Consider the following 26855-nt stretch of genomic DNA (forward strand, 5'->3'; position numbering starts at 1 on the left):
GGGGGACAGCCCCCGTGTCCACCTGGGTCAGCGGAGGAGGGATCAAACTGAGCTTCTAAGAGCCCTCGGGACTCTGGAATGCCTCGTTAGCCCCACCTGTGTTACCCCACCTGCGCTCAAGACCTGCTCAGCCAAGCAGCAGCCAGCCAGAAGAGCTACAAGCAAGATTTTGGGGTGTGGAGGCTGACGCCTCATCTGCCCCAGCCTTACCTGGAGAACTCACCAGCTCAGCAGGCAAGCTCCCACAGCTTCAGCCACTAGGTTACCTGAAATGGAAAAAATAAAAGGTGACCACAGTGATGCTTCATGGCCTAGGGTTAGAGACACATCATCCTGTCTGGGCTGCCCCCACACTCATGATTGAAGCGCATAGGTTGGTTTCCATCCAGTGGAGAAAGACCAATTCTACTGTATCAACCTTGGCCTGGCCCCTCAGTGCTCAGGAAGAATCCACTCCAGCGTTCCACTCAGCCTGCAGTCCACCTCTCAAGAATGGAACAATGATTAAGGGGTCCTACCCTGGGAGCAGGCAGCAGCACTGACCTAATTTAGGATCCTAATCCTTTTGCCCCTCATGTTATTAATTGAGCTCTTCCCATTGATTTTCCTTCAGTGGAGAACAGCTGGGGTGAAATTCAGAGAGCAATGTATAAATGCCTGCACACCCTTGCAGCAGGGGCTCAAGATGAGGGGCTGGGTCCCCTTGGGTGTGAGACATGGTGGGGTGGGTGAGGTCTGGGCATGAAGGATTCCAGGCTTGGGTTCTTGGCTTCTCCACAGAAAGCCGTGACTGACAGAGAGCCCTTCCAGAGTGGTTATTTCGGTTTAGGATGTAGCCAGGCAGAGAAGAGGAGTGTCAATAACTCAGACTTTGAGTGCTGTGAATGGCCCGGGGTCCCCAGCTGTGCTGTGTAAACACGGCAGGTATTCTTATATCTCTGTCCTCTCCACGTCCCAGAAAAACAAACCAGCAGTTCCTCTGGTCCCAGGCACCCTCCAGTCCTGCTCCCTCCCCTTGGCAGAATCCATCAGCAACCAAGACCTTGATGCGGAGGAGGGCCACTCTGGGGGCATCTTTGATGAGCAGGAGAAGCCTGTAGGTGTGCAGGCCTTGATCCCAGCTTCACACTGAGGTCGCAGTGGGGATCAGCATAGAACCGAAGGAAACACATTTCTGCTCCCCACCTGCTTGGTGCTTGAGCTCTGACTCAGACTGTGGTCCCTGCCCTGGCATCTTCCACACCACCTGAGGCCATCTGCTTCACCTGGGACCTCGTGAGAAATGGAGGCTCTCAGCTCTCCCCTCCCCACCCCTCACCCCAGACCTGCTGAATCGAATCTCCATTTCAAGAGACCCACCCCAGGAAAGTCGAGTGCACACAGTCCTGGAGGGCTCTTTGTGGAATCTGGCAAGAGCATCTCCACCTACACTTCTGGCCTCCAGGCCCTTTCCCATCTTGCTCTCTGCTCTTTATGACTCTGCCAGAGAGAGAGAAAACTGGAGGAAAGAAAAAAGGAAGCGAGGGAAGGAGGGAGGAGCTGCGTGCTTACCATTCTGTGGGTGTTCACGCCTTTCTTCATTTACTCTAATATATTTGAGAAGTGTCCTATCTGAACCAGGTCCTGTCCTGAACTCTAGAGACACTTCAGTGTCTATATTAGTGGACAAAAGAGATAAAAATCTTTTGTGGAGCTTACATCGTGCTGGGGGAGAGGGACAGTCAAGGGATTATGGTCCTGAGGAAGTTGCAGGGAGCCTGCAAGGGTCAAGTGCCATGGAGGGGATGGGATTGGGGGTGGGGGGCAGGTGAAGCTTATGATATTAACCCTTTTATGTGAGCTGAGACCTAGGGGAGGGAGGAACAGCTGGGGCGGGGCAAAGGCCCTGGGGTGGAGTGGATGCCTGGAGGGCTCCACAACCAGCAAGGAGTCCAGAGCAGCCTGAAGAGAAACCAGAGGGGGATGAGGTCTGCCAATGAGAGCAGGCAGGGCTGTGGAGCCGGGGAACGGCTTGGTTTGCATCTGATCTGGACTGAAAATCCTCTCTCACGTCCAGGTTTTCCCTTCTCGACTGGCCTCCTGGCTAGTTGTTTCTCCCCTTCCCGGTGGAGGGGGCATTGTACACCCCTCAGGCTCAGAAGCTGGCTCAGGGAAAAGCTCACGTGAGGGTTCCGTCTGGGGTACAGGGTAAGTGGGGGCTGAAGCACACCCCCCTAGGCTCTCATTCGCCTTGTCCTCACAGTTGATTTAGCATTTCTGGGCCTCAGTCTCCTCATCTGTAAAATGGGGACAATGCTCAGACCAGCCGTTGGGACCTCCTCATGAACTGAATGAGAGAACAGGGCAGAGCGCTTATAGCAGCGCCAGGTGCTAAGGCCACATGGCTGCCATCTGCCCTGGTGTTACTTGCTCAGGGCTGGGAAGCCCTATGTTGCAGGAGAGACCTGGGTCCCAACCCCTGGTCCTGGAGCTCCATCCAGAGACCTCACCAAAGGGCAGCTCTGGTATCAGGCCTGGGTTGAAGCTGGGGATGAACCCTGGCAGGATGGCACAAGCAATGTGTCTGTCTCACCTGCTTGCTCAGATCTCCCAGGCTCTGACACGACGCAGCCAAAGAGCTGAGGTCGAGATGATCCTGCTGGCTCCCTCGCCACCTCCAGGGGCTGCTCATAGGCCTGGCAGCTTTCCTCCCGCTAATGAGCTCCTCAGAGTGGCAGCCATTAGCCAAAGCCCCTATGGGTTGGCCCCACCATTGCCTAGCTGGAAAGGTCTGCTCTCCCCTCCCAGAGCCTGCGGCCACTCAGGCCACCTGCCTCGTTGACCCTCGGCCCCAGCTTGGGGCGGCTGCAGCTGCAGTGAAGGCTGGCAGGCTGTGAGAAGCACCCCTGAGGGCCTGGACTGACGTGTGAAGCCGTCTGGACTGGGTTACATGGCAACGTCCTGTTGCCAGCATACGCAGATGGTCCGGGCACAGGATCGCTCACCTCCGAGGGGCGTGCAGGATTGCCGGTTCAGCAAAAGGAAGCATGTCTGCTGATACCGTGCCCCTTCTCTGCCCGCTGCCATCGCTCCTGCATCAGCCGCGCACCCCTCCCTTCCGTGTTGCAAAGCAGTCCCTCATCAGCCCTCCAAAGGCCCCGCTCCTGCCCTTCCCACCGTGTCACGCAGTGCCTCCCAAATGGTGGGAGGGAAAAATAGAAGAGGCTCTCTCTAGGTGGTGACGCCTCTCTGTGCCCCTACCCCATGACCTTTCTCATTAGCCTCATGTTGTGGGCAGCTGCACTTAACCCAGAGGGGCTGGGCACCCAGGACATCTCACTATGTGGATGGCAGGTCCTGCCAGGCCGACTCCACCTGGAGTCAGTGCTGGACCCACCCCTCCCCATCCCCCACTCACTCCAGGGACAGTGCAGCCTCTGGGGTGGCGTCCACAGAAGTCAGGTGGTGTCACGGCTCACTCTGGGTTTCGGTCAGTGCTTCAGGGAGGAGGAAGGTGTGACTATAGAGAAACAGCACTCAGCAGACACTCTGCTCTCTCCACTCCTACACACAGTTCAGCCCGATGTGCAACATTTAAAACGGAAAGAGAATTTTGACATTTCTGTTTTCGAGCAATGACTTTCGAGGTAGAATCGCAAAACCAGTGACCGCCACCTAGAAAGAGCAGCCTTTGCTCAGTTTGGAGGACACGGGGGGTCTTTGAGGAAACACTTTCTGGGACAGTGTCTCTGAACATAACTTATAGCAGCGGCTCTCCCCTCCCCCTGCACAGGCTGGGGTTGTGGTAGCTGGTCACATTCAAGATGTCTTGGGCACCAGCCCCTTCTCTGCAACCAACAGAGCAGGAGGGTGAGCAGGTGGGATTCTGCAGAGGCGAGCCTCCACTGAGACACGCCAGAGTCCTTTCCCATACTCTAGGGTGCTATACCCCCCTCTCCCCTGCCCCTCTTCTGCTTTGGCACAATTGAGAAGAATCCAGTTCCTGCTGTTCCCCTCAGCCCCCAGAACCCATCGCTTCTTTTAATTGGCCAGGATCTGCCCCAGAATATCATTTGTGCCCCTGGCTCCATTTCAGCTTGGGGAAATTATCCTCTATTTCCAGGGACGCCCAGTGAGCTGGGGCTGATCTAGCACATTCTTAGCAAAATCGTACCAGCAGTAACCCTGACAGTGATGAGTAAGCTACACACCTGGCGCTTTCGAATGAGGGAGATTCTATCCTCTGCTCTTGCCCCAGTACAGGAGGGGTGAGTGGGCTGTGAGTTTCAGGGCCACAGTTCCAGGCTCCTCCTCCTCAAGCCTGGGGGTGTCATTGCAGGCCGCTCTCCAGTGTTTCAGCTTGGCCTGAAGGCACAGAGCTCCCTGCACCAGGTCAGCTCTAGAGCTCAACCAGACCAGCATCTCACCACAAAGCAAACATAGGTGCTTCTGTATTCTCCAAGACATTTTAGAGACAAAGTCTCTAAACTATGTGGGTTCTTCCTAAAAATGTCAAGAAGTACCCTTGGATTTATGTTGAGGAATTAGAATCGATTTCCAGTAAGGCCAAAAAACAGAAAGCAAGAGAAGGATTTGGGACTCCCCTAACATAAAAAGCTGGGAAAAATCTGCCATTATTGCTCTTCTTTGCCGGAAGATGAACAGCAAAGGACAGTAAGGAGAACTTGGGTATCTTTTCCCAACCCCATGGGTCCTGTGGCTCTTCCGCCAGCCCGGGTAGACGATAAACCTCAGCGTTCTGCTAATGGTGCGTGCAGCTCTACACAGGCTGTGCTAGCTGACCCGCCAGTGCCTGTTGGTCAGACTGCCTTTCTGGTCCCCAGCTTGTGTGCTGCCAGAACACTCAGGACCCTTTGGGATTTCACTTACCAAACATGAGCTGGCCATACTTACCAAACATCTCTGGCCATACTCTCCTAAGGATGCTCAGCCTTGCACAGGTTTCTCTGAGGCCATGCATTCCACCTGAGGCTCGGGGTTTGAGGGGAAGGAGGCTAAGGGCCCATGCTTCAACTTTCCAAGATCTGGAGGACTTAGGACAGTCACTTCATATCAGCACATGTTTCTGCACCCGCTTGCCAGTGGAAAGGGGCACTGGGCCACTGCTGGGTGGGTGGAGGGATGGAGCTCATCGGGTCCCCACTTTCTCCCACCCCCATCGAGAACTTCTTTCTCTTTCTTAGAGAAAAGGGAGGAAGATGACACGGTGTCTTCCACCTAGAGACTCTCTCCTTCCCACAGCACTGGTTCTGCGATTTACATTAAGGGCTGTAACAGGTCGGAGTAAATGGAGCAGGTTTGCAATTAGTTTTCAAAGTACTTATCTCATTAAAGTAAATGAATTATTGATTTAGTGACACTCATGCTTTTAGTGAGTGGCGTGGTGCCATCCTCGCTCTGTGCCTTGGCTCTGGGAGCCAGTGGCCGGCACAAGCAAACTTGCTTTGTGTAGAGATTTTTTTTTAATTTTAATATTTTCTTCTCGTTATTTAGCTTCGTAATTAAAGTGGATCCACATGAGAAATGGAGGGTCGGTTTATGGGAATAGAAGCTCCAGAGACGAGTGCGCGTGCCTGCCTCCCTGCAGGAAAGAACAGAGCTAATAAGTGTCTGACCTCAACAGCTAATGGAGGTGGAGGCCGGAGGGGCGGGGTGGGGGGGGCACCCTGGAGGGCTGGGGTGGGGGCAGAAGATGGACCACCGTGGCCGGCCCGTCAGCAAGCCTGTTTCCTCTGGACCATGGAAGTTCATGGCTTTGGAAGGTAGCTCCCCAATTCTTAGAGGACTGTGACTCAGTGTTTGTTGGATGAGAGGACCTAGGTCCTCCCCACCCCAGGCAGGAGGAACCCAGGGAGTCAGCAGGGATGGCAGCTGGGCTCGTCCTTGGCTCCAGTGAGTGCGTGAACTCTGCCCCAAAGCAGGAGATGAAGGTTGTGGGCTTGGTTTGGACTCAGTGCCCATCTCAGCAGCCCCACTGCCCCTGGGACTTGCAGGAGGGGCTTCCTCCCCCGGGGCTGGGAAAGAAGAAGGAAGAGGGAGAGAGGAGAGGATACCAGTCCCTAGCTGTGGTGTCTCTAGAGCTGGAAACAAGCACACCCGGGAGGCCAAGCCAAGTGCCAGCTGCTGAGCTCGGGCGGCCCTTGCCCATCCAGGTGCTGACTCAGAGTCTCCCCGAGTCTGCCCCTGGAGGTGCCAGCAGCAGGGGAAGATGTAGCACCCCATTAAAGGCCGCTGGCTTCTGGTTGCTTCTAATTTCCACCCTTGGTTCAAATTAACATGGCCTTGCCCCTGAGTACAGCTGGCAGGGACGGTGCTCTGGAGTGAAAAACGGGGGAGCCTGGGCTGTGCCCCCGAGACGTCACTTCTCTGCACAGCTGTGGCAGGATAGACGGAGTGTCCGAGTGTCCCTCGCGCTGTCATTGGTGTCCTCTGACCCCGGCTGGGCGGGGCCTCACCACGCGGGCCTGCGGCACCGTCACCCCCAGTGCCCCCTCCCTGACTGCTCTGTGCTCCCCTTACACCCACGCCCAGCACACAACATACACACACACACGTGATCACACAGCCACCCGTTTCCTGTCCTGGAAACGGGATCATGACCAGACTGGCTGGGAAAGCTGTGAGCTCGAGAAGGACCTACAGGATAGACCTGGCAAGAGGTCAAGCCTCAGAGGGGTCAGCTAAGAAGGGAAGGGTCAGGCAGCACGGGGGCAGGGAAGTCAGCAAAGTCCAGTCTGGGCCCCCAGAAAAGGCCACCTGCCCTCCTGCATGGTCGACCGTCCCTGCCCAGGGTGGGAGTCTCTGGGCGCACAGGTCTTGTCCAGACTCTCCCTGGAGCTAGAACAAAGTAAGGGAGGGCCCCGGGCAGGTGTTACTTCATCTACTGCATTGGCCTGTAAGCCCAACGATTTCCCCGGAGCGTCAGGCCTGTGGCAAGACCCCAAGTGGCCACTGCCTGCACAGTCAGGCTATTCACACATCCGGCCAGCCAGGCAGTGGCCTTGTTGGTTTGCGGAACCCACACAGGAGAGCCGGTTTCACAGGAACACGGCTGTGAATGGTCCCTCGCTGCCCATGGCCTGGCCTGACGCTGCACCGAGAGGGCCCAAGTCCAGGAGTTGCTGAAAGGACTCAGGAGTGACTCCTGGTGGCAGCAGACCAGTGGGCCCTGGTCAGCTGTGAGTCCTCCCAGGACAGGAGGGCAGTGCCCTGAGAGCTCGCCCTGGACACGATTGATTTGTTTCAGGGTCCAGCTTCCATCTCCACCCCCAGGACCCTCAGGTGGGGCCAGGGATGGGCTGGACAACTAGCTGTCCTTCCCTCGATCTTCACCCAAGGTCAGCATGCATGAGTCCGGCCAGGCGGCTGTAAGCTGCACCCTAAGGCCATGTGTTCCAGATTGAGTGAAGGGTTAGGGCTAGGCTACAGCAGGGGACCCTCAGAGCAAGTGACTCTCTTTACCTGCTGCCACCAAGGGGCAGGGTAGTGAAGAGGAGGGATCAGAGCTAGACAGCAGCTGGCCTCCTATAGACCTCAGGGTCCCTGCTTCCTGATGCCAGGACCTCCTAGAAAGCCACCCTCACTCTCATGAACTTTAAAACTCCCTGAATGATTGCTGGGAGCCCACTGAACCCAGGTGTTAGGGACCCATCAGTGACCAAGTCCCCCTGGCATAGCTCCTTGCTTACACCTGGGTGTCTGGTCGCTTCTGATGACTCAGAAGTCTGACACACAGTGGTCAGAAGGCTCCTTCCTGAGTTCATTCTCAGCAGGCTATAGGAAAAAAGGAAAGAGCTTGGGCTGGGGGCTCTGGTCTGGATCTGCACGTGGCTCCTCATCCATTTAATTCTGCTGTGTGACCTAGGGCAGGTCGCGCTTCACTGAGCTTCACTGATGGTCATCCCTGGCCCCTACCCTGCCCCTGACTCCTGTAGCATAGTTGGGAGAACTGAGGTTGTGTGAGTGTGTCAGTCACCGAGGAGAGTGCCTGGCACACAGTGGGTACTCAACAAACAACCCAGAGCCTCCCGTGCTCAGCCACATAGCTGGGCTTTTACAGCAGGGGCTGCCCCCACCCCCCCCAACCCCCAGAGGGGCACAAACTACCCAGCCTGTGATCTGAAATTCCAGAGACGTCTCCCCATTTCCCAGCACTTTCTCCCACCAGCGACACTTCCCAGAGCAGCAAATAGGGCCTGTTGCTAACTGGTTCAAATGTGGCTTAAAAAAAATAATATATATATATATATATATATATATATATACATATATATATATATCTTTATGATAAAAAATTTTTTTTCATTTAATTAAAAATGTTGACATTGTGCCTGGACACCCCGCCAGAGAAAGTGGCTATAAATTAAACATTAAATCTTTAATGGTCCATAAAGAAATATTCGTTTCTGCTTATGTATATAGTGGATATAAATAGATAAAGAGAGGGCTTTTTTTCATCTGGGAGGCAGACTTTTTTTAACCTCAGCTGGATAATCTTGTTAAGTGGATGTAATTAAAAGTTAAATTAATCCGCGCCCTCCCCTTGGCTTTGTCTGGGGTGGGGGTGGGGTTCTCAAGGAAGGAGCAAGCCGACTCCGCCTGGCTCTAACCCCTCTTGGGGAAACGCTGGGTGTGGGTGCAGGAGACTGCAGCGAGTGGAGCTGCTCTGAGGAGCAGTGCACGGGTGTCAATAGGAGGGAGGGGGCAGGTCCAGATTTCCGTCATGAAAGTGTCACCCTGGCTGTTGAGTGGGAGCCGGAATGAGTTCAGGAAACCGTTTGGGGGCTGGTTCACGTAAGAAGTGATAGTTTTCGGTTCAGTTCAGTCACTCAGCTGTGTCTGACCCTTTGCAACTCCGTGAACTGCAGCACACCAGCCTTCTCTGTCCTTCACCATCTCCAGGAATTTGCTCAAACTCGTGTCCATTGAGTCGGTGATACCATCCAACCATCTCATCCTCTGTCGCCCCCTTCTCCTCCTGCCTTCAATCTTTTCCAGCATCAGGGTCTTTTCCAATGAGTCAGTTCTTCACATCAGATGGCCAAAGTATTGGAGCTTCAGCTTCAGCATCAATCCTTCAAATAAACATTCAGGACTAATTTCCTTTAGGATCGACTGGTTTGATCTCCTCGCTGTCCTAGGGACTCTCAAAGAGCCTTCTCCAACACCACAGTTCAAAAGCATCAATTCTTCGGCTCTCAGCTTTCTTTAGGGTCCAACTCTCACATCCATACATAACTTCTGGAAAAACCATAGCTTTGACTTTATTGCAGCCATGAAATTAAAAGACGCTTACTCCTTGGAAGGAAAGTTATGACCAACCTAGACAGCATATTCAAAAGCAGAGACATTACTTTGTCAACAAATGTCTATCTAGTCAAGGCTATGGTTTTCCAGTGGTCATGTACGGATGTGAAAGTTGGACTATAAAGAAAGCTGAGCACTGAATTGATGCTTTTGAACTGTGGTGTTGGAGAAGACTCTTGAGAGTCCCTTGGACTGCAAGGAGATCCAACCAATCCACCCTAAAGGAAATCAGTCCTGGGTGTTCATTGGAAGGACTGATGTTGAAGCTGAAACTCCAATATTTTGGCCACCTGATGCAAAGAGCTGACTCATTTGAAAAGACCCTGATGTTGGGAAAGATTGAAGGCAGGAGGAAAAGGGACGACAGAGGATGAAATGGTTGGATGGCATCACCAACTCAGTGGACATGAGTTTGGGTAAACTCTGGGAGTTGGTGATGGACTGGGAGGCCTGGCATGCTGCGGTTCATGGGGTCGCAAAGAGCTGGACACGACTGGGTGACTGAACTGAATTGAACTGACTTTACAGACCTTTGTCAGTAAAGTAATGTCTCTGAGTTTTAATATGCTGTCTATGCTGGTCATAGCTTTTCTTCCAAGGAGCAAGCATCTTTTAGTTTCATGGCTGCAGTTACCATCTGCAGTGACTTTGGAGCCCAAGAAAATAAAGTTTCTGATTCCACTGTTTCCCCATCTATTTGCCATGAAGTGATAGGACCGAATGCCATGATCTTAGTTTTCTGAATGTTGAGTTTTAAGTCAACTTTTTCACTCTCCTCTTTCACTTTCATCAAGAGGCTCTTTAGTTCCTCTTCACTTTCTGCCATAAGGGTGGTGTCATCTGCATATCTGAGGTTATTGATATTTCTCCTAGCAATCTTGATTCCAGCTTGTGCTTCATCCAGCCTAGTATTTCGCATGATGTGCTCTGCATGCATGTTAAATAAGCAGGGTGACAACATACAGCCTGATGTACTCCTTCACCAACTTGGAACCAGTCCGTTGTTCCATGTCCGGTTCAAATGGTTACTTCTTGGCCAGCATACAGATTTCTCAGGAGGCAGGTCAGGTGGTCTGGGTTTTCCACCTCTTTAAACATTTTCCACAGTTTGTTGTGATCCACACAGTCAAAGGCTTTAGCATAGTCAATGAAGCAGAAGAAGATGTTTTTCTGAAATTCCCTTGCTTTGTCTATGATCCAACAGGTTTGGCAATTTGATCTCTGGTTCCTCTGCCTTTTCTAAAACCATTTTGAACATCTGGAAGTTCTTGGTTCACGTACTGGTGAAGCCTGGCTTGGAGAATTTTGAGCATTACTTTGCTAGCATGTGAGATGAGTGCAATTGTGCAGTAGTTTGGACATTCTTTGGCATTGCCTTTCTTTGGGATTGGAATGAAAACTGACCTTTTTCAGTCCTGTGGCCACTGCTAAGAAGTGATAGTTTAGGAGCCAGATAAGCAACATGTTACATACAGGTAGACAGAAGTAGATGATGCCAGAGGCATTCTGGAAGCCGAATTGGCAGAATCGATGATGGACATGATGTGAAAAAGGGAGGGCCAGGGTGGCCCCCAGGTGACCTGCTCGCTTGGCTGGGGGGCGGTTCCATTTACTGAAATGGATCTGCTGAGATAGGACCAGGAGCCTTGATCATATTGGGTTGGAGGAGAAAGAGGCTGGTTGAGTTGGCCTGACCCTCAGGGACTTCAGCTGCAGGTGCCAAGTCCAGCATCCCTGGGATGCAGGTGGTGACTGCAGTTAGAGTGGTGATGGAGAAGCTCAGGGAAAAGGTAAAGTGTAAGAAGAGAAAGGGGCGGATTGAGCCCTGGGGTACCCACTAGAAGAGGCTGGAGCTGCAAGGGGGATGGAGAAGGGAAGGCTGGAGTCACAGGAGGAGGACCAGGAGTATGTGGGACCAGCCCAGGAGGCCTGAGGGTCTGCTCAACAAGCTGCCATTCTGCTGAGAGATCAAGAAAGACAAGGCTGACAGAGAGCATGTGATAATTCAGTTGAGGAAGAGTTTATGGCTGGAGGAAAAGTAACAGGTCTTTGCAGGCACAGGCAAGCATATCATGGACCTGGAGGACTCTCCTCTTGACCTGAGATAGATATGCGGTGGGGAGCCACGGGGGAGGCAGGGCTGAAAAGGTGGGTTGGCACCAGGTGTGAGCAGCCTCGGGCACCAGGTGAAGAGGTCTGAACCTTCCCCAAGCCTGCAGGCTGCTGTCAGATATGTGACAGGGTCAGGTTTGCAGTGAAGCAGACCCATCTGGCCACACATTGGGGCCAGACTCCTGGAGGGGCTCCAGGTCCGGAGCAAGTTCAGAGGCTGCAGAGAGTTCTGGGGAGAGAAGGGGCCCTTTGCCAGGTGGTGAGGAACAAACAGGTACAAAGGTGCTGAGGAGGGAGAACAGATAGAAGCCAGGAGCACAATTTGGGGAGGATGAGGGAGGGCACAAGTGAGGATGCCCAGAAGTTCTGAGTCTGGGGCGCTGGATCAGCATCATTGGCTGAACTAGGAGGTGTGGGGGAAGGGGACTTTCTTGGTCTTGTGTCTTTAGTTTGCTTGTCTCCTAGCATAGGTAACCAGGCGGCAATATCTGGAAGGGACCAGGGGATGCTGGACCGGACACCTGGAAGTAGGAGTTCTTGCAAGACAGATGGGGATGGAGCCAGGGCACAGAGAAGATGGTCCAGGCATGTGTCACTGAGAAGAGAGGTGCAAATGAGAGGGAAGCCTAGAGAGCTGCTAAGGAGGCTGAGTGGGCAGTTAGGGAGCAAGGAGAGCCCAGGAGAGGGGTGTCTGTCCAAGAAGCCTTGTGGGGAACCCTTCCTGTGTGTATGTCACTCCAGTCATGTCCAACTCTGGGACCCCATGGACTGTAGGAACCCGCCAGGTTCCTCTGTCCATGGGGATTCTCCACGCAAGTATACTGGAGTGGGTTGCCATGCCCTCCTCCAGGGGATCTTCCCAACCCAGGGATCGAACCCTGGTCTCCTGCACTGCAGGTGGATTCTTTACCAGCTGAAATACCCAGAAAGCCAGCTCTACTCCCTTGTTTCTACAAATCAGATGTCCTCCAAGCACGGCAGGGTTTGTGAGCCTCACCCAACATGCATATCCACGGAAGCAAACATGCATTCAGCATTGAACAACCAGCGACTTCCCGTGATGGCTTGTCCGCCGCATCTCAAGGTCTGCTAGTTGAACAGTCCTCATAAAGGCCTCCTCCTACAATGCAAGTTGTTTTTGTCATTACTACTTAAAGTCTTGACCAGTAGCCTCAGGACCTTAGGAATGTGCACGTGGACACACTCACAAATGACCGTGTTCTCCGTGCATCTCAGGAAAGGCTTTCAGTGTGGCGGAAGACAGAGGCTGCTGCCTCTTGTGAAGTCACCAAGTCGTGTCCGAGTCTTTTGCAACCCCGTGGACTGTAGCCCACCAGGCTCCTCTGTCCATGGGATTTTCCAGGCAAGGATACTGGAGTGGGCTGCATTTCCTTCTCCAGGGGATCTTTCTGACACAGGGATCAAACCCACATCTCCTGGTTGTCAGGCAGATTCTTTACCACTAAGCCACCAGGGAAGCCCCAAGACAGAGGCTATCTATTACTAAATAGATCCAACTGCCCATACAGGCCCAATCCACAAATTAGCTGCTTGTCATTGAAGGTCAGTTGCAGGCAGACGCTCGCCGGGACATGGGTCTGATAGAAGTTCAGGTTCACTTTTTACTTCTGAGGCCGATTCCAATAGAAGACTGAAATTGGTAAAACGGGCAGAGATGTGTTGAGCCCAAAAGGTAATTGCTGAGCAGTGATAGTCCTTTTGAGGCGGCTCTGGCAAGCAGCAATCAAGCCGGGCCGGCAGCCTCTAAGCTGCACCAAGTACTGAGTCTTCCCTCGCCCTCAGGGGAGTACTTCGGTATCACCCTTTAAAACCTGAGCCTGGCAGGTGCTAATAGGACCCAAGATTTGCTTGAATCGGGTGAGATGGGGGCACAAAGAAGCAAAAGTGACTGTCATGTGAGGAGACGATGTTATACTCATGCTATGCTATGCTAAGTCACTTCAGTCGTGTCCGACTCTGCAACCCCATAGACGGCAGCCCACCAGGCTCCCCCGTCCCTGGGATTCTCCAGGCAAGAACACTGGAGTGGGTTGCCATTTCCTTCTCCACTGCATGAAAGTGAAAAGTGAAAGTGAAGTCACTCAGTCGTATCCGACTCTTAGCGACCTCATGGACTGCAGCCTACCAGGCTCCTCCGTCCATGGGATTTTCCAGGCAATAGTACTGGAGTGGGTTGCCATTGTCCCCTAGAAACACAGGAGGCATGCCATGTAGGGCCACGTGGCACAGCACCAGGACAGATCCGAAGGCAGAGGGAATGGGAATATGTGGGCAAGAGCCTGAGATGTGGTTTCCAAGGGAACAGACAGGTGTGACAGGGTGAGCAGGATCAGGATGGGCTGGTTGAGCCATTTCAGTGGGTTCCAGGCAGACAGGCTGTCCCAAGTGTCCGATACCTGGCCCTGAGGTGGTTAGGGCCGGTGGACAGTGGCCTGGAGAGTGAGAGCCCGGTAGAGGGCTTAGGGGTGTGGGCTCTGGGTTGGCTGGGTTGTACATGAAAGACGGGCACGGGGTGTTGTCTGCCATCTCTAGGAATTAGCCAGCCGTGGGAGGGGCAGTCCCTCCAAGGTTGGCAGTGCCCCAGTGTCGAAGTGTCAAGATACAGAAAACGAGAGAGGTGGTTATGCTGCAGGATTGGAGTAGGGCTGAAGGACGGGGTGCAGAGCGGGCTCTGACTTGCTCACAGCTCAGCGGCGCCCCCTGCCCTCAACCCGCAGCCCAAGCACATGTGTGTGACTTTAAGACCTAAGCACTCCTTGGCCACCAGCGCTCCAGCAGGCAGTGGTGGGCTGTGCCCAAAGTCCCAGGCTTCACGGCCCTTCCAGCAGTGGTTTGCTGGGCTTGGTGGTTTAGAGGTCTCGGGAGTCCTTTGTCAGGTGCAGGAAGGGGAAGGCCTGTGATGCTGCTGACTCAGGGGCGGGGACCTTGCCATGGCCAAGCTGGCAGGGAGATCCTCCTTGGCCTTCAGGTGGCAGGTCCCAGCTCAGACATAGGACCTGGCCAGCAGGGGGTCCTCCTGCCAAAGACGGGGCAGTGGGCACAGTTCCCCAGGGGGCCTGGCAAGCCCTCAGAGCTCCGAGACTGGAGACGAAACTCTACAGGTTGGACCTTGCTGGTTACTGAGGCCAGCCTCTGAACACTCTGCATATCAATACCCATCACTCCCCTCCAGCCTCGTTTCCCAAAGAAAGTGACAGTAACGCCTCTGCCACCCAGGACCACCAGCCACTGTAGGCGCCCCAGCTTCCTTGCCTGTGTCCAGGGACAAAGGCACCCACCTATCAGCTTGTGGGATGACTTGTGATGAGTTTGTGCAGAGGGCTCCCTAGCCCATGAACGCAGTGCAGACTCATGACCTCATCACAGGGGTGAAATCCTCCCTGGTAGTGGTCCAGGCGTCATGCTGAAGCCTGTTCTCCTTTATTCCTTGCAAAGGCACCAGGAGGGCAGCACTGTTGCCTCCCCACTTTACAGACGAGTAAACTGAGGCACTCAGAGGCACTCACCAAAGATTTCACCACCATCCCAGGCGGGACTGAATGGTGGATTAACTTCTGACATAAGCAGCCAGCACAACCAAGGTCTTCCTTCCCCTTTGGGGAGCAGGAAAAACCTGCAGACACCCCATCCCAGGTGGCTCAGTTGTAAAGAACCCACCTGCCAACGCAGGAGACTCAAGAGACAGGTTCGATCCCTGGGTTGGGAAGATCCCCTGGAGAAGGAAATGGCAACCCGCTCTAGTATTCTTGCCTGAAGAATCCCATGGACAGAGGAGCCTGGCGGGCTACAGTCCATGGGGTCGCAAAGAGTAAGACACGACTGAGCAACTGAGCACACACCCCATCCCAAGATTTTTCCTAAAATGGGCATCTCTGCCTGGGTTTTCTCTATTTCTTCAAGCGATTATCTAGTTGTTGTGTCAACATCAAACAGTCTGGTTCTGTTCTCTGCACATCTTCCTGGTGGCATTTACAGAGATGCTAGTGGAGGAGGATGGGGCTGCACTTCCCACCTTGAAACTGGGACACAGCCTGGACCCCGCCTGGCTATCATGATCTGTACAGACAGCTGCCCTGCCGCCCATCTCCCAGCCCTCTCAGCTGAGTCTCTACTTTTATTTTATAAGTAGGTTGATCGAGATAGATTTCTGAAAATCTTAGAGGAATGAACAGGTTGGTTTCTTAGGGGATTTGCTCAGGAAATGAGATTTTGCCTGTCTCCCAAAGGAGGGAGGATATGTCTAAATTATTGATAGAGAAACACGTTCATCTAAGAAGCTAGTATAGCAGACCGTCTGCGTGCTGATTGGCGCTGTCTGTCCTGTGTATTAACGCAACTCCTCCGCCCTCTCCATCACCCTCCCCACCCCCGACCCATGCTGCTCAGGGCACAGGTGGTCAGCATCCCACCCACTGCTTCTGCAGAGGGGCCCTGTCCACCGGCTAAGGAAAGGCAGTAAGTACATCTTCAGGTTTCCACAGAGCACCTACAAGGAGACACATCCCCACTGCGATTTTGAACACCGCCCTGGCTGACTCTGTGCTCAGAGGCCTCTGGCTTTTAAAGAAACATAAGGGACCAGAGCCAAGTGGAGACTGGGACGGCCGCCCAGACTTGGCCATCACTGAGCTCCATTTCAGCCGAGTGTTGGAGAGAACGTGGCAGCCCCTAGCTCCCTGGGGAATGGCTCAGAGGGGGCCCTCTACCTTCATTAGAAAGAACGGCCTCCTCAGCGTAATCAGAACCCAGCATCAGAACCCGGTAATCAGAACCCTGTAATCAGAACCCAGTGGAAGTGACCAGGAAACCAGGCAGTCAAAGGCGTCCTCGCCCCCATGGTCAAGCTGTACACATCCGTGCCCCTCCCGCCTGGATTCGTTCCATGTTTGTTGAGCGAATGAATGAACAGAGTTGGAGACAGCAGAGCTGTAAAGCTGAGTGCTCTTCAGAGGGTGCAGAAGCTGGTGTGGCATCAAGGACAGCTTGGAGAATGCACAATGGCGATCTCTCTTAGCTGGTATCCCTATTGTGTCCCATAGATGAGTTTGCATCCATTTTTAAAACCACACTAAATAAAGTGGAAATGTGTCAATAGGTAGAAGTCAAGATCAAAGAACAGAAAAAGAGAAATAGAACAGTAAAAGCTGCCTGTGGGGCTTTGAAATACAACTGGCAATGTTGAGCCACATTTTTTTCTGAACTTGCTAACAGCCAAAGAAAAGAGGAAAATATGGCTGATACTATGATTCTCGCTGTTTTTAAAAGTGGCTCAACATGTTGATCGACAGACAAATGAACAAAATGTGGTCTATCCGTATAATGGAATATTAGTCAGCCTTTAAAAGGTATAAAATTCTGACACCTGCTACCACATGGAGGAACTATAAGGACACTGCACTCAGTGAGATGAATCGGTCCCAGAGGGAAAATGCTGTGTGATTCCACTCATTTGAGGTCCCTGGAGAAGTCACACTCACAGAGACAGAAAGTAGGATGGAAGTTTTCTGGAGCTGGGGGAGGGGTTGGGGAGTTAATGGGGACAGAGTTTCAGTTTAGGAGGATGAAGGTCTGCAGATGGACAGTGGTGATGATAGCACAATGGGGTGAGCGTATTTCCCTCTGAGTAGTACACCTAAAAATGGGCTAAAAGGGTAAAAAAAAAATTGTTGCATATATTTTACCACAGTGAAAAAGTAGGAAAAAACTCAAAAAACCCCAAACAAATTAAAAAGTGGATTCGAAGTACCCCTCAAGGGAACGATGGTTTTCCTGGAGTCTTTCAGTCTGAAAGCTGTTTCTCGGGATCCGATTGCCAGACACCAGCCTACTGGGCATGCAGCATCTGGCTCCTTGGACCATGGCCTCCCCCCTAGCTGGCATTAGAAAGAACAACTCTTGGAGGGGTGAGCATTGGAGAGTGGGCATGGTCAGAATGACGTCACAGAGGGCCAGTGAGCAGGAGGAAAAGTGCTGCTGGGGTCTGGATTCAGGCTGCACAGGCCAGGATGAGACGGGTGCAGCAAGGGTGGGGGCAAATGTCTAGATCATTCTAAGATGTTTGGAGGAGGCCAGCAGATTAGCGCCCTGGAGCTGCCATAACACATTTCCGCAAACTATAGGGCTTACAACTCCTAGAATTCTTCTCTCACAGTCCTGGAGGCCAGAAGCCTGAAATAAAGCTGTCAGCAGGTCCACCATCTCTCTGAAGGCCCTAGGGGCGGGTCCTTCCTGCCTCTTCCAGCTTCTGGAAGCTCAGGCTCAGCTTGGCCTGTGGCCACATCACTCCAGGTCCTGCCTCTAGTCACATGGCCTCTCTGAGCCTGTGTCTGCTCCTTTTCTGGTTCTTATAGGGACACTCTCATTGGACTTAAGATCTACTAATCCAGGATGCTCTCATCTCCACCCTTAACTAGCTGAATCTGCAAAGACCCTCTCTCCCATTCTGAGGTTCCAGAGGGACACGCATTTCTGGGGGTACTATTCTACCCAGTACTGCTGGCATCTTGTCCATGGGCTGATGGCCATGTGTGTTCTATGGAACCCAACGCTGGGCTCTGGGCAATAGGGGCTGTGTGTTAGAAAGCTCTTCAGGGAGGAGAGACCACACCTCCACCCCCGCCTTTCCTCTCTGACTCTGTTCTTGAATGGTTTCCATGTCCACAGTGGGGTCTCTGGCTCCTCCCTCACTGCCCCCCTCCCCGCCATCTGCTGTCTGCTTGGCGGCACTGGACATTCTGTCCTCAAGCCATGTCCACCTTGAGAAAACTGCCCCCTGCCAGCCCCAGTGCAGGAGAGTGACCCACAGTAGTGCTGCTGGACAGCTCAGATGCTGGCAATGCTGCTGGGCCTTTGACCAGTGGGCTCCCTTGGGTCCCAGATCCATGCTGAGTTCAGCTAACATGGGGTCCTCCCCTCTAGCTGCCTGCTGGCCTCATCCCACCAAAGCCTCCTATACTACAGGAGTGATTGACAGCTTCCAGGGCTGCTGGCAAAGGCCAGGGCAGCTCAGTGGCCATGAGGCTGGGCCAGGCGGGGATCCAGAAGCTCCGGAGTTTGCAAAGTCCAACACAGCCAGGAGAGCCAACTGGTCACAGAAGGGCAGAGAAGGGATGGCCAGGGAGTCACAAGCAGACAGAAGGGTTTGGCAGCCATTGGGCACCAAAGCCACAGGCATCTCGAGGCCAGTGGACCCGCAGTGGGTGACTGGACTTTCCCCACCTTCTGCCCACATACTCGGTGGATGTCAGCTGTGCAGTTACTGCTGCAAGGCCCACGGGGCCACCTTGTAGGCAGAGAGCTAGATGGGCTCGCCTGCTCCCTGCCCCCTGGAGCAGGACTAAAGGCCTCGGACGAACTTGAAGAGGGGACTCTGGCTGAGGGAGGTCCCTCAGCCCTGCCAGATCTTAGGAGAGGGGTCTGGGCTGCTCCCAGAACAGAGTAAGCTCCTTCCTGCCCAGCTGCTCTGAGGGGCCCATAAGGGGGTGGCTCTCCCTGGTGTGCTATGTTCTGTGTGCTCAGAATCCCAGACAACCTTGCATCCACTCTGATGACCAGAACCTGCTAGAACACCCCAGACTCCCTTGCAGTGCCTCGGGGTCTCCGAGGCATGAGCCTGCAGCCCTCCTCTCCCCTCCCCAGCCCTTCCCTCCACTCCCCTCCTCTCCTCTCTTGTTCTCTCCTCTTCTCTCCAAAGGTGAATTTCTTTTCATAAAGAGAAAAAACAAAACAAAACAAAACAAAAAACCACAACCTTTAAATTGAGGTAGCTCTGGCGTTGTGATGACCATCATCAGAAGTCGTGTTTAAGCCACCCACGGTTAATTTTTTATTTATAAAATTGCACCATTCACCTCCAATTCCCCTTAGAGAGAGAGCACAATATGGGCTATTTAATAAAATCCAAAGTAATACAACAAGAGTAGCCGTGGGCGGGCGGTGTTTTTAATGCTTTCTCAGTACGGAACACCTGGCCTTGCCCCTCCCCAGAAGGTTGAGATGAGGGGAGGGCCCTAGGCTCGCCGAGCAGGGACTCTAACAAGCAGCGTGACCAGCATGGGCAAGGGGCCCCCAAGATCCTTCCTGGGCTGGCGACTGCACTGCAGCAGCTTGTACAATGCCAGATAAATCTGCTCTGATCATAAACGAGAGGCCAGCACCAGCGCTGCACATTTGGGAAGACACAGAGAGAAAAGAGCAAAGGAAAGCATGGATGCTGGGGAGCTGTGTGCCATGGACTAAACATTTGTGTCCCCCTACCCCGCCCCTAATTTGCAGGTTGATGCCTTAACCCTCGCTGTGATAGTGTGTGGAGGTGGGGTCTTTGGGAGGTGATTAGGGTGGGATGAGGTCAGGAGGGTGGGATCCCGGGATGGAATTACTGCCGTCATTAGTGTCTTTCTCATCAGAAGCAGCACAACTCTCTCCCCATCCACGCAAGGACACAGCAGGAAGGCAGCCGACCGCAAGTGGGGCAGCAGGCCCCCACCAGACCCCAACCACGCTGGCACCGATTTGCAGACTTCCAGCCTCCAGAACTGTTTAAGCACCCCCCAAGCTGCGGTATTTTATTATGCAGCCCAAGCTGACTCAGACACCCAAGCTTCCTCTTTCAGAAATGGGTCTCTGCTGTCACCAGCAGCTTCCTCATTGCCCTCAGCGTCAACAAGCTCTTCCTCTCTCAAACACCCCCGCCAGGACAGGCCGTCTTCTCTTTGCCTCAGAACGCAGGCGTCTGTGGCCGACTCGGTTATTCTTACCGGTCACGCTAAGAACACAGGTGTTCTAATATGATGGATCCTGTAAACCCTCTCCCCGCTAAACGTACAGGAGGGTGTGGTGAGGTAGCTGGGACTTAAAGTGAAATGGAAATGGATAAACATTTGAGCATCCTTTTTCTTATCTGAAAATTAGGGATAATAATGCCTAACTCGTGGGCTGATATGAGGCTTGACATGTATAATCAGTGTCTGGCACAAGATAAATGCTTGATAAATAAGAGCCAAGATGACTCCTGGTAAACTGACTTTAGCAAATAGTTGAAGTCACAATCAGTCATAGTGATGTGCTCTGCTTTCGCCATACCGTTCTCCTCCTGCCCCACCGTCAAGAGACGCGGCACCTGGCTGGGGCGGGAGTCACCTGCGAGCGGGTCTGGACCACAGCGGAAGGGAATCTTTCCCGGCAGGTCGTATTGCGTGACGCACACTAACAATGGGTTTAAAACAAGCTTTTATTGAAGTATAGTTGGTTTACAGTGTTGTATTAATTTCCGCTGTACAGCAAAGCAACTCAGTTATGCATGTATTTTTCTTTTTCTTGTATTTTCCCATTCTGGTTTGTCATAGGATATTGATTATAGTTCCTTGTGCTATATAGTAGGACTTTATTATTTATCCATCCTAGAGATTCTAGTTTGCATCTGCTAATCCCAAGCTCCCAATCCTTCCCTCCTCCACCCTCACCCACTTGGCAACTACAAGTCTGTTCTCTTTGTCTGTGAATCTGTTTCATGGGTGTGTTCATTTGTATCATATTTTAAATTCCACATGTAAGTGATATTATATGGTATTTGTCTTCCTTTGTCTGACTTACTTCACTTAATATGGTAATCTCTAGGTCCATGCACATTACTGCAAATGGCATTATTTCATTCCTTTTTATGAATGAGTAATGTTCCAGTGTGTGTGTGTGTGTGTGTGCACTGCATCCTCTTTATCCACCTGTTGATGGACATTTAATTTGTTACCATGTCTTGGCTATTGCAAATAAGACTGTTATGAACATAGGGGTGCAGGATGTGTATTCTTTTCATCCCGAAGGTGATGCAAGTAAATTAATTTCTTAAAAAACCCACTGCTTTATGGACAGAAGAGAACACAGGTTAAAGGGAATGACCTCTGTCGTTTGAATGGAGTCGAATAAAGACAGACACTAATGCTGTTAAGAAGAACTGTAGGGAAAAGCCCAGAGGAACTCGGCACTGGAGGGGGGCGGGGGTGAGGGTGGCAAGTTAACTGTGAACTAATGGAATCTGGGGTGAAGGAGAATGGAGCAGGGAGACCATGAGGAATGGTCCCCATGGGAGTGAGTGTCCCTTTATGATGGGATCCCCAGGAGTAAACCACTCTAGAAGGACCCAGGCCTGCTTCTCAAAATGGTCATCTGGTCATGATCCCTCATGGCAGACACTTGCCCGCTGGTCCATTCATTTCTTCCTTCACCAACCATCCACTGCCTCCATCTCTCTGTATTGGCCCTGCGCCAGGCTCTGGGGCCTCTGAGATATGGCCTCTGTGCGCTGGGGGTTAGGTCACAGCCTAGTGAGTGGGCGCCACATGGAGGGGACTTCCTGGCCGGTCAAACAGAGAGCAGCTCTGCTCTGCGTAACTCCTTGCCATCAAGGAAGTCCACAGTTTGTAGCTCAGCAGACTTCACGCAGAGGCTGTAGCAGTGCAGGCTGGGCTGGGTGGAGACCCCTGAGCTTGGTAAATGCATCTTACTCTGTTTAGACTTTGCTAAAGAATCTTTCCTGGGCTGTGTTTGGGAACTTCAGCACCCATGGTCTAATGAGCTGTGCTTCTCCACGAACCTGATCATGGTGGCAAAAATCTCCATAATTGATTATCCCGCTGGGTGGCTGAGAGCAGTGTTTGCTAACTGTGAGGCTGAGAGTCAGCCCCATGGTTCCTGACCCACCGGCACTCCCATGGGTGGTTGTTGTCAGCAAGGCCCGTGGAGCAGGGCGAGCCCCAGGCTCCTCCCTCCCTCCTCTCCCAGATGGGGTGGTGGGACGGGTGGGTGAGGTGAGAGCGTAGAGGGTAGGAGATGCTGGGGTGTGAAAGAGGGAAGGAGAAGCCAGTGTTCATCTCAGAAAGCAAGGCAAGCCCCATCGGAGTCAGCCCATCTCTGGCTGCTCACTCCAGGAGGGCAGCAGGGCCACAGGGGGGACGGGTCTGCACTGGGCCCACTTCCTTTCCTTCCAGGTAGCAATAACCTCCAGGGAGGCACAGGGAAAACTTTCATTACCTTGGAAATTCTGTACCTGGACAGAGGACCGTGATGAGCTGGAGGCTCAGCCTGAAGCACTAGGAGAACAGGCTGGACCCTCGTGTGAGGCATCAGGCTCACCAGGGCCTCCCAACTGTCCCTCTGGTTCTGGGTCTTTTAAAGTACAGAGGAAATGGACATGGGCCCCTGACTCTGAGTCTTCTGACATGGACTGAATCAGTGTAACCCCTGGATTCAAATGGCATGAAAGGGTTAGTTGCTCACTCATGCCTGACTCTTTGCGACGCCATGAACAGTCACCCACCAGGCTCCTCTGTCCATGGGATTCTCCAGGCAAGAATACTGGAGTGAGTAGCCATTCCCTTCTCCAGGGGATCTTCCCGACCCAGGGATCCACCCTGGTTCTCCTGTACTGCAGGCAGATTCTTCACCATCTGAGCCGTAGGGAAGCCCCTCAAATGGCGTAGGTATCAGATATTTCTCTTTGGCCAAATGAGGCCCCTGGTAAGAGTCAGACATGACAGCGACTTTCACTTTCAAGGAGTGACTCGGGACCTTAGGACCAGTGAAGGCTGGGGGTGGTGAGGGTGGGGCTGTCTTGCCAACCTTGATCCGGGCCGATGTTCCCCAGAGATTGGGAATTCCAGGCCAGCAGATTCCCTGGCGCCTAGAGGAAATCTGTGGGGTGGACACAGTGGATAAAGGAGGGTGGTCATGGAAGTTGTTTGGGTAGAGGAGAGACTAGGGCAGGGAGGGAGGAAGCGCCCCATCTCACATCCTGGACCAGCCTGCATTCTCCTGCCCTGCAGCCGCCTGCCCAGCAGAGCAGACTCCTCCTATCCGACTCCCACAGGCTTGGCCCAGACCCGTGCTCCAGCCAGTGCATACGTCTGCTCACTGGGGCTGGATGGATTGAATTAAATGGAACTAAATTGAATTGAACTGGGAGGAAAACTCACTTTAAGGGAAAAAAAAAGAAAAGAGTCAACAGTAAGAAAATCCCCCAAATCAACTGAAGGCAGCGGTTGATGCAAGTTGATTGATTCAATCCGTCTCATTTTGTAATGACGCCTTCATTCGACGGTGCCTTCCAATCTCATCCGGTCACTTTGTGAGCTGCGTGTGGACATGTGCCAGAATAGCCGCTTTTGCCAGTTGGCTGGGGGTGGGAGGGATGCCAGTCAACAAACAGTGGCTGTTGGGAGGGCCACATCAGTGATGGCCTCTTCGTTTGTGGTTCAAGTTCAGCCACACTTTGGCCCACAGCTGTCCCTGCTGTGGCTGTTATCTGTGTGCGTGGGGATGAGGGGTGGGTGGGAGCAGGTTTCCCATGAAATAGTGCCTTGTGGTTTGCACAAACTCTTAACATGTGCCAAGCGAATTCTGTGCATTAAATGTTCCCCTTCCACTTTTAATTCTTAGTCCCTGCAGAGAAGGGTGCCTCTTTCCATGTGTGGAAGTGCAGCACAATGGAAACCTGCTGGGGAAATCCAGTTGCCCCAGTTACTGGTGGTGCAGTTGCTTAACCAAAGCGCGCCTCAGTTTTTTCATCTGAAAAATGGGGGTGGTAAGAATGGTGCCTGCAGCTAGCTGGCACGTAAAATGTGCAGAATAAGTGAGAGCAGCTCCCTGTTCTTCCTGGTGGTTTCTTTTTTCCTTTCTTTTTCATCTTTTTTAACACCATTCCTGGTGATATTGATGATGGTAATGACGGTGATTTTCTGCATTGCAAGAAAGAGGCCCAGTTGACTACCTTTTGATTCTGAAAGCTTTTCAGTTGCTTTTAACACGTTTATGTTAAGGGTTTTTTTTTTTTTTCTTTAAAGTACACACACGGTGGGGATAGGGGGATGTGGAGTGACTTCTTAATGGTTATGTGGTTTCCTTTCAGAGTGATGAAAAAGTTCTAGAACCAGATATGGTGTGTACAACAATGTGAATGCAGTTAATACCACTGAACTGTACACTTTAAAATGGTTAAAATGGTAAAATGTTACGTGTATTTTATCACATAGGTGTGCAAGGTATGTACATATACAATTATGAAACATTACTAAAATCAATAAGGAAAATTTTAGTCCAGAGAAAACACATACGTTCATGCACAGACATGCACCCTCATTTCTAATCTCCAAAGTGCCCGATGAGGAAAGGGCGGGATCAGGAGTCCAGACACACGTGTGCTGCCCCCAGGCCCTCAGGAATCAGCTTTGCAGCTCTGGGCAAGTCCCTTGATCTCTTGCATCCCAGGTTCCTGGATTATAAAAGAAGCTAATACCTGGCCCCTGCCACTCCGCCACCAACTCCAAGCTGCTCCTGCCGATGGAAGCTCCTGGAAGCAGCGCCTAATTCCAAACAACACACAACGGTGGCTTCTGAAATCATGTGTTTGCTGGGATTTAGAATTGTCTTACTTCTCTTTAAGCAACAGCAGCAGCCCATCCGCTTTTCCTCATTTTCCCCTTTGACTGCTATCAAAACAGATTGGCAGGCCATGACTCCACACAGAGAGACACCTGGGGAGGCGGGGAGCCACAATTCACAAAGTCCCCTTTGAACGTAACCTCAAAACCAGGTGGCGGTGGGGAAGAAGAGTTTGGGGGAAAGGGAAGAAAGAGAGAAAACACAAAGGAATGACCCAGAGTTGCAGGGAAACATGAGTTTGGAAAATCTGGATGGCAGGCCTGAGGTGTTCTGTTTCCCTTTGTCTTTGCCTGTTAAATCAAACGCCAACTCCCAGCCCAGCCGGCCGCACAGACAGCCGCAAGAGTTTAACCTGGGCAGGTTTCCTCGGCCTCCCAGGGAGATAATGCCTGCTTTTCCAGACTTGACTAGTCAATGGGCAAATCGCAGCTAGCAACCAGATGTATGATGGCGACATTGATTCTAATTCTCTCCCCTTTCTTTCTTTCTCTCTTTTTCTTTTTCTTAGAGAGCCCACAGTGCCTCGGGAAAAATTGGCTGAATAAAAGGTAGAAAGACTTTCTCTTTTTTCCCCCTGAATAGTTTTTGACAGATATGCGCATGTTGGAACATCTTGGGAGCTGCTGACAGTGGATGCTGGGGGCTCTGAGTTTCCTATTTGCTCAAAGGAGGGGTTTGGTGGGGTCGAAGTGGGGCTGGCTTATTTAGCTCTCTTCCCATGATGGGCCAGCCCAAAATATACTGGGAAGGCAGGCCTGGGGAGCCAGGAGGGACATGAGAGGACAGGAGTTTGTTTAAAGGCGACACTGCCTAGCAGCTCCACGTGGCCGGGGAAGCTGTGCTGGTTCCTTGCTGGTCCCTTCCCTTCGCCTCCCCTTCTCCCACCCCAGGTACTCGGTGCCCAGGTGTGCACCCCCAGACTGCATGGTCTTCAGAACCGAGGGCAGCTCGGGCTCACTGGTCCAGGGTGTCCAACTCCCTTCTGTGGCCTGGTCTCCTCGGGGAAGGGGCTCAGTTCCCAAAGCCAACCCCCATGATGGAAGGGCGGGGAGCAGAGGGCACGGGACATTTCTGACCTGAACCCTGGGTCCTTGTGTCCTGCCCCCCCCACCACAGGTGCTCTTGTTTGTAGATTCACTTGCAGAATTTGCTTTGGGGGAGGGGGATAAGTTATTATAAAGATAATGTGTATTTGTTGTGAACAAAATTAGAACACACAGGTGCGCCATGTACTTGTCATCCCAGGTCCCAGGGGGCTTCTCCTCGCAGGCTCCTGGGTCTTGGGGTGCAGGGGCCCAAAAATGGCCAAGCCTGTCCACTCAGTGGAAGCAGAAGTAAAGCTGTTGGTTGGGAGGAGTCTGAGGCCTTCCCGAGCCAAACACTGGAAATTTAGTGTTGTTTTTTCCCAAGCCCACGCTTGGCTCATCATGAACCAAATGCAGCTTGACCTGTCCAGGGAGTGTGTCCCGGAAGCCATTCACCGCAGGCCACAGGAGCTGTGTGGGGAGGACAGGGTGGGCCCCGTTCACTAGTTTTCCATCAGGGGTCCTCTATCGTGTGTCCCTGGGTGATGCATGACAGAGTCCCCAGGGAGTGACTGTCCTGGCTCTGTGCATTTCTCCGTGGGAGGGGACAGAGAAAGTGGAGTCGGCCTTGCTCTCACTCTCTCACCAGAGTATTGTAACCACAGAGAAGGCAGCTTCACACGGCAGCCTTCTTGCCAGGCCGTCTTTATAAAATTGAGTCTCATTGTATGGACAAGCATACAAACCAGTCTTCAGGTAAATTCGTCTGTGAGACAGAGAGTCCATTTGCACTCTGTGGATGATGTAGTGATCAGCTGGCTGTGATCTTTGCACTCAGTATTTTACTCAGCTTTATCAAAGTGCAATGCACACACAATCGACTAGGTGTTTTTACAGTGTACAGTTTTACATTTTGACATGTTTATACCCATGACATCATCGCTGCAGTCAAGACACCAA

The 26855-nt window shown here is 52.4% G+C and overlaps 1 protein-coding gene across 4 annotated transcripts in view; it reads left to right on the forward strand.

Annotated features, from left to right (window-relative positions):
* Positions 1–26855, forward strand: part of RBFOX3 (RNA binding fox-1 homolog 3) — a 434098-nt gene that overhangs the window by 278134 nt on the left and 129109 nt on the right. For 3 of the 4 annotated variants that reach the window (XM_060395813.1, XM_027974221.3, XM_027974222.3), the window contains one exon: positions 25379–25418. The exons of the other annotated variant lie outside the window; for it this stretch is intronic. The gene's annotated coding sequence lies outside the window, so the exon portion shown is untranslated. The remainder of the gene's footprint in view (positions 1–25378; positions 25419–26855) is intronic. 4 annotated transcript variants of the gene reach the window in all.

The sequence above is a fragment of the Ovis aries genome, chromosome 11, assembly GCF_016772045.2.
Source record: "Ovis aries strain OAR_USU_Benz2616 breed Rambouillet chromosome 11, ARS-UI_Ramb_v3.0, whole genome shotgun sequence".
In the NCBI taxonomy this organism is placed as follows: domain Eukaryota; kingdom Metazoa; phylum Chordata; class Mammalia; order Artiodactyla; family Bovidae; genus Ovis; species Ovis aries.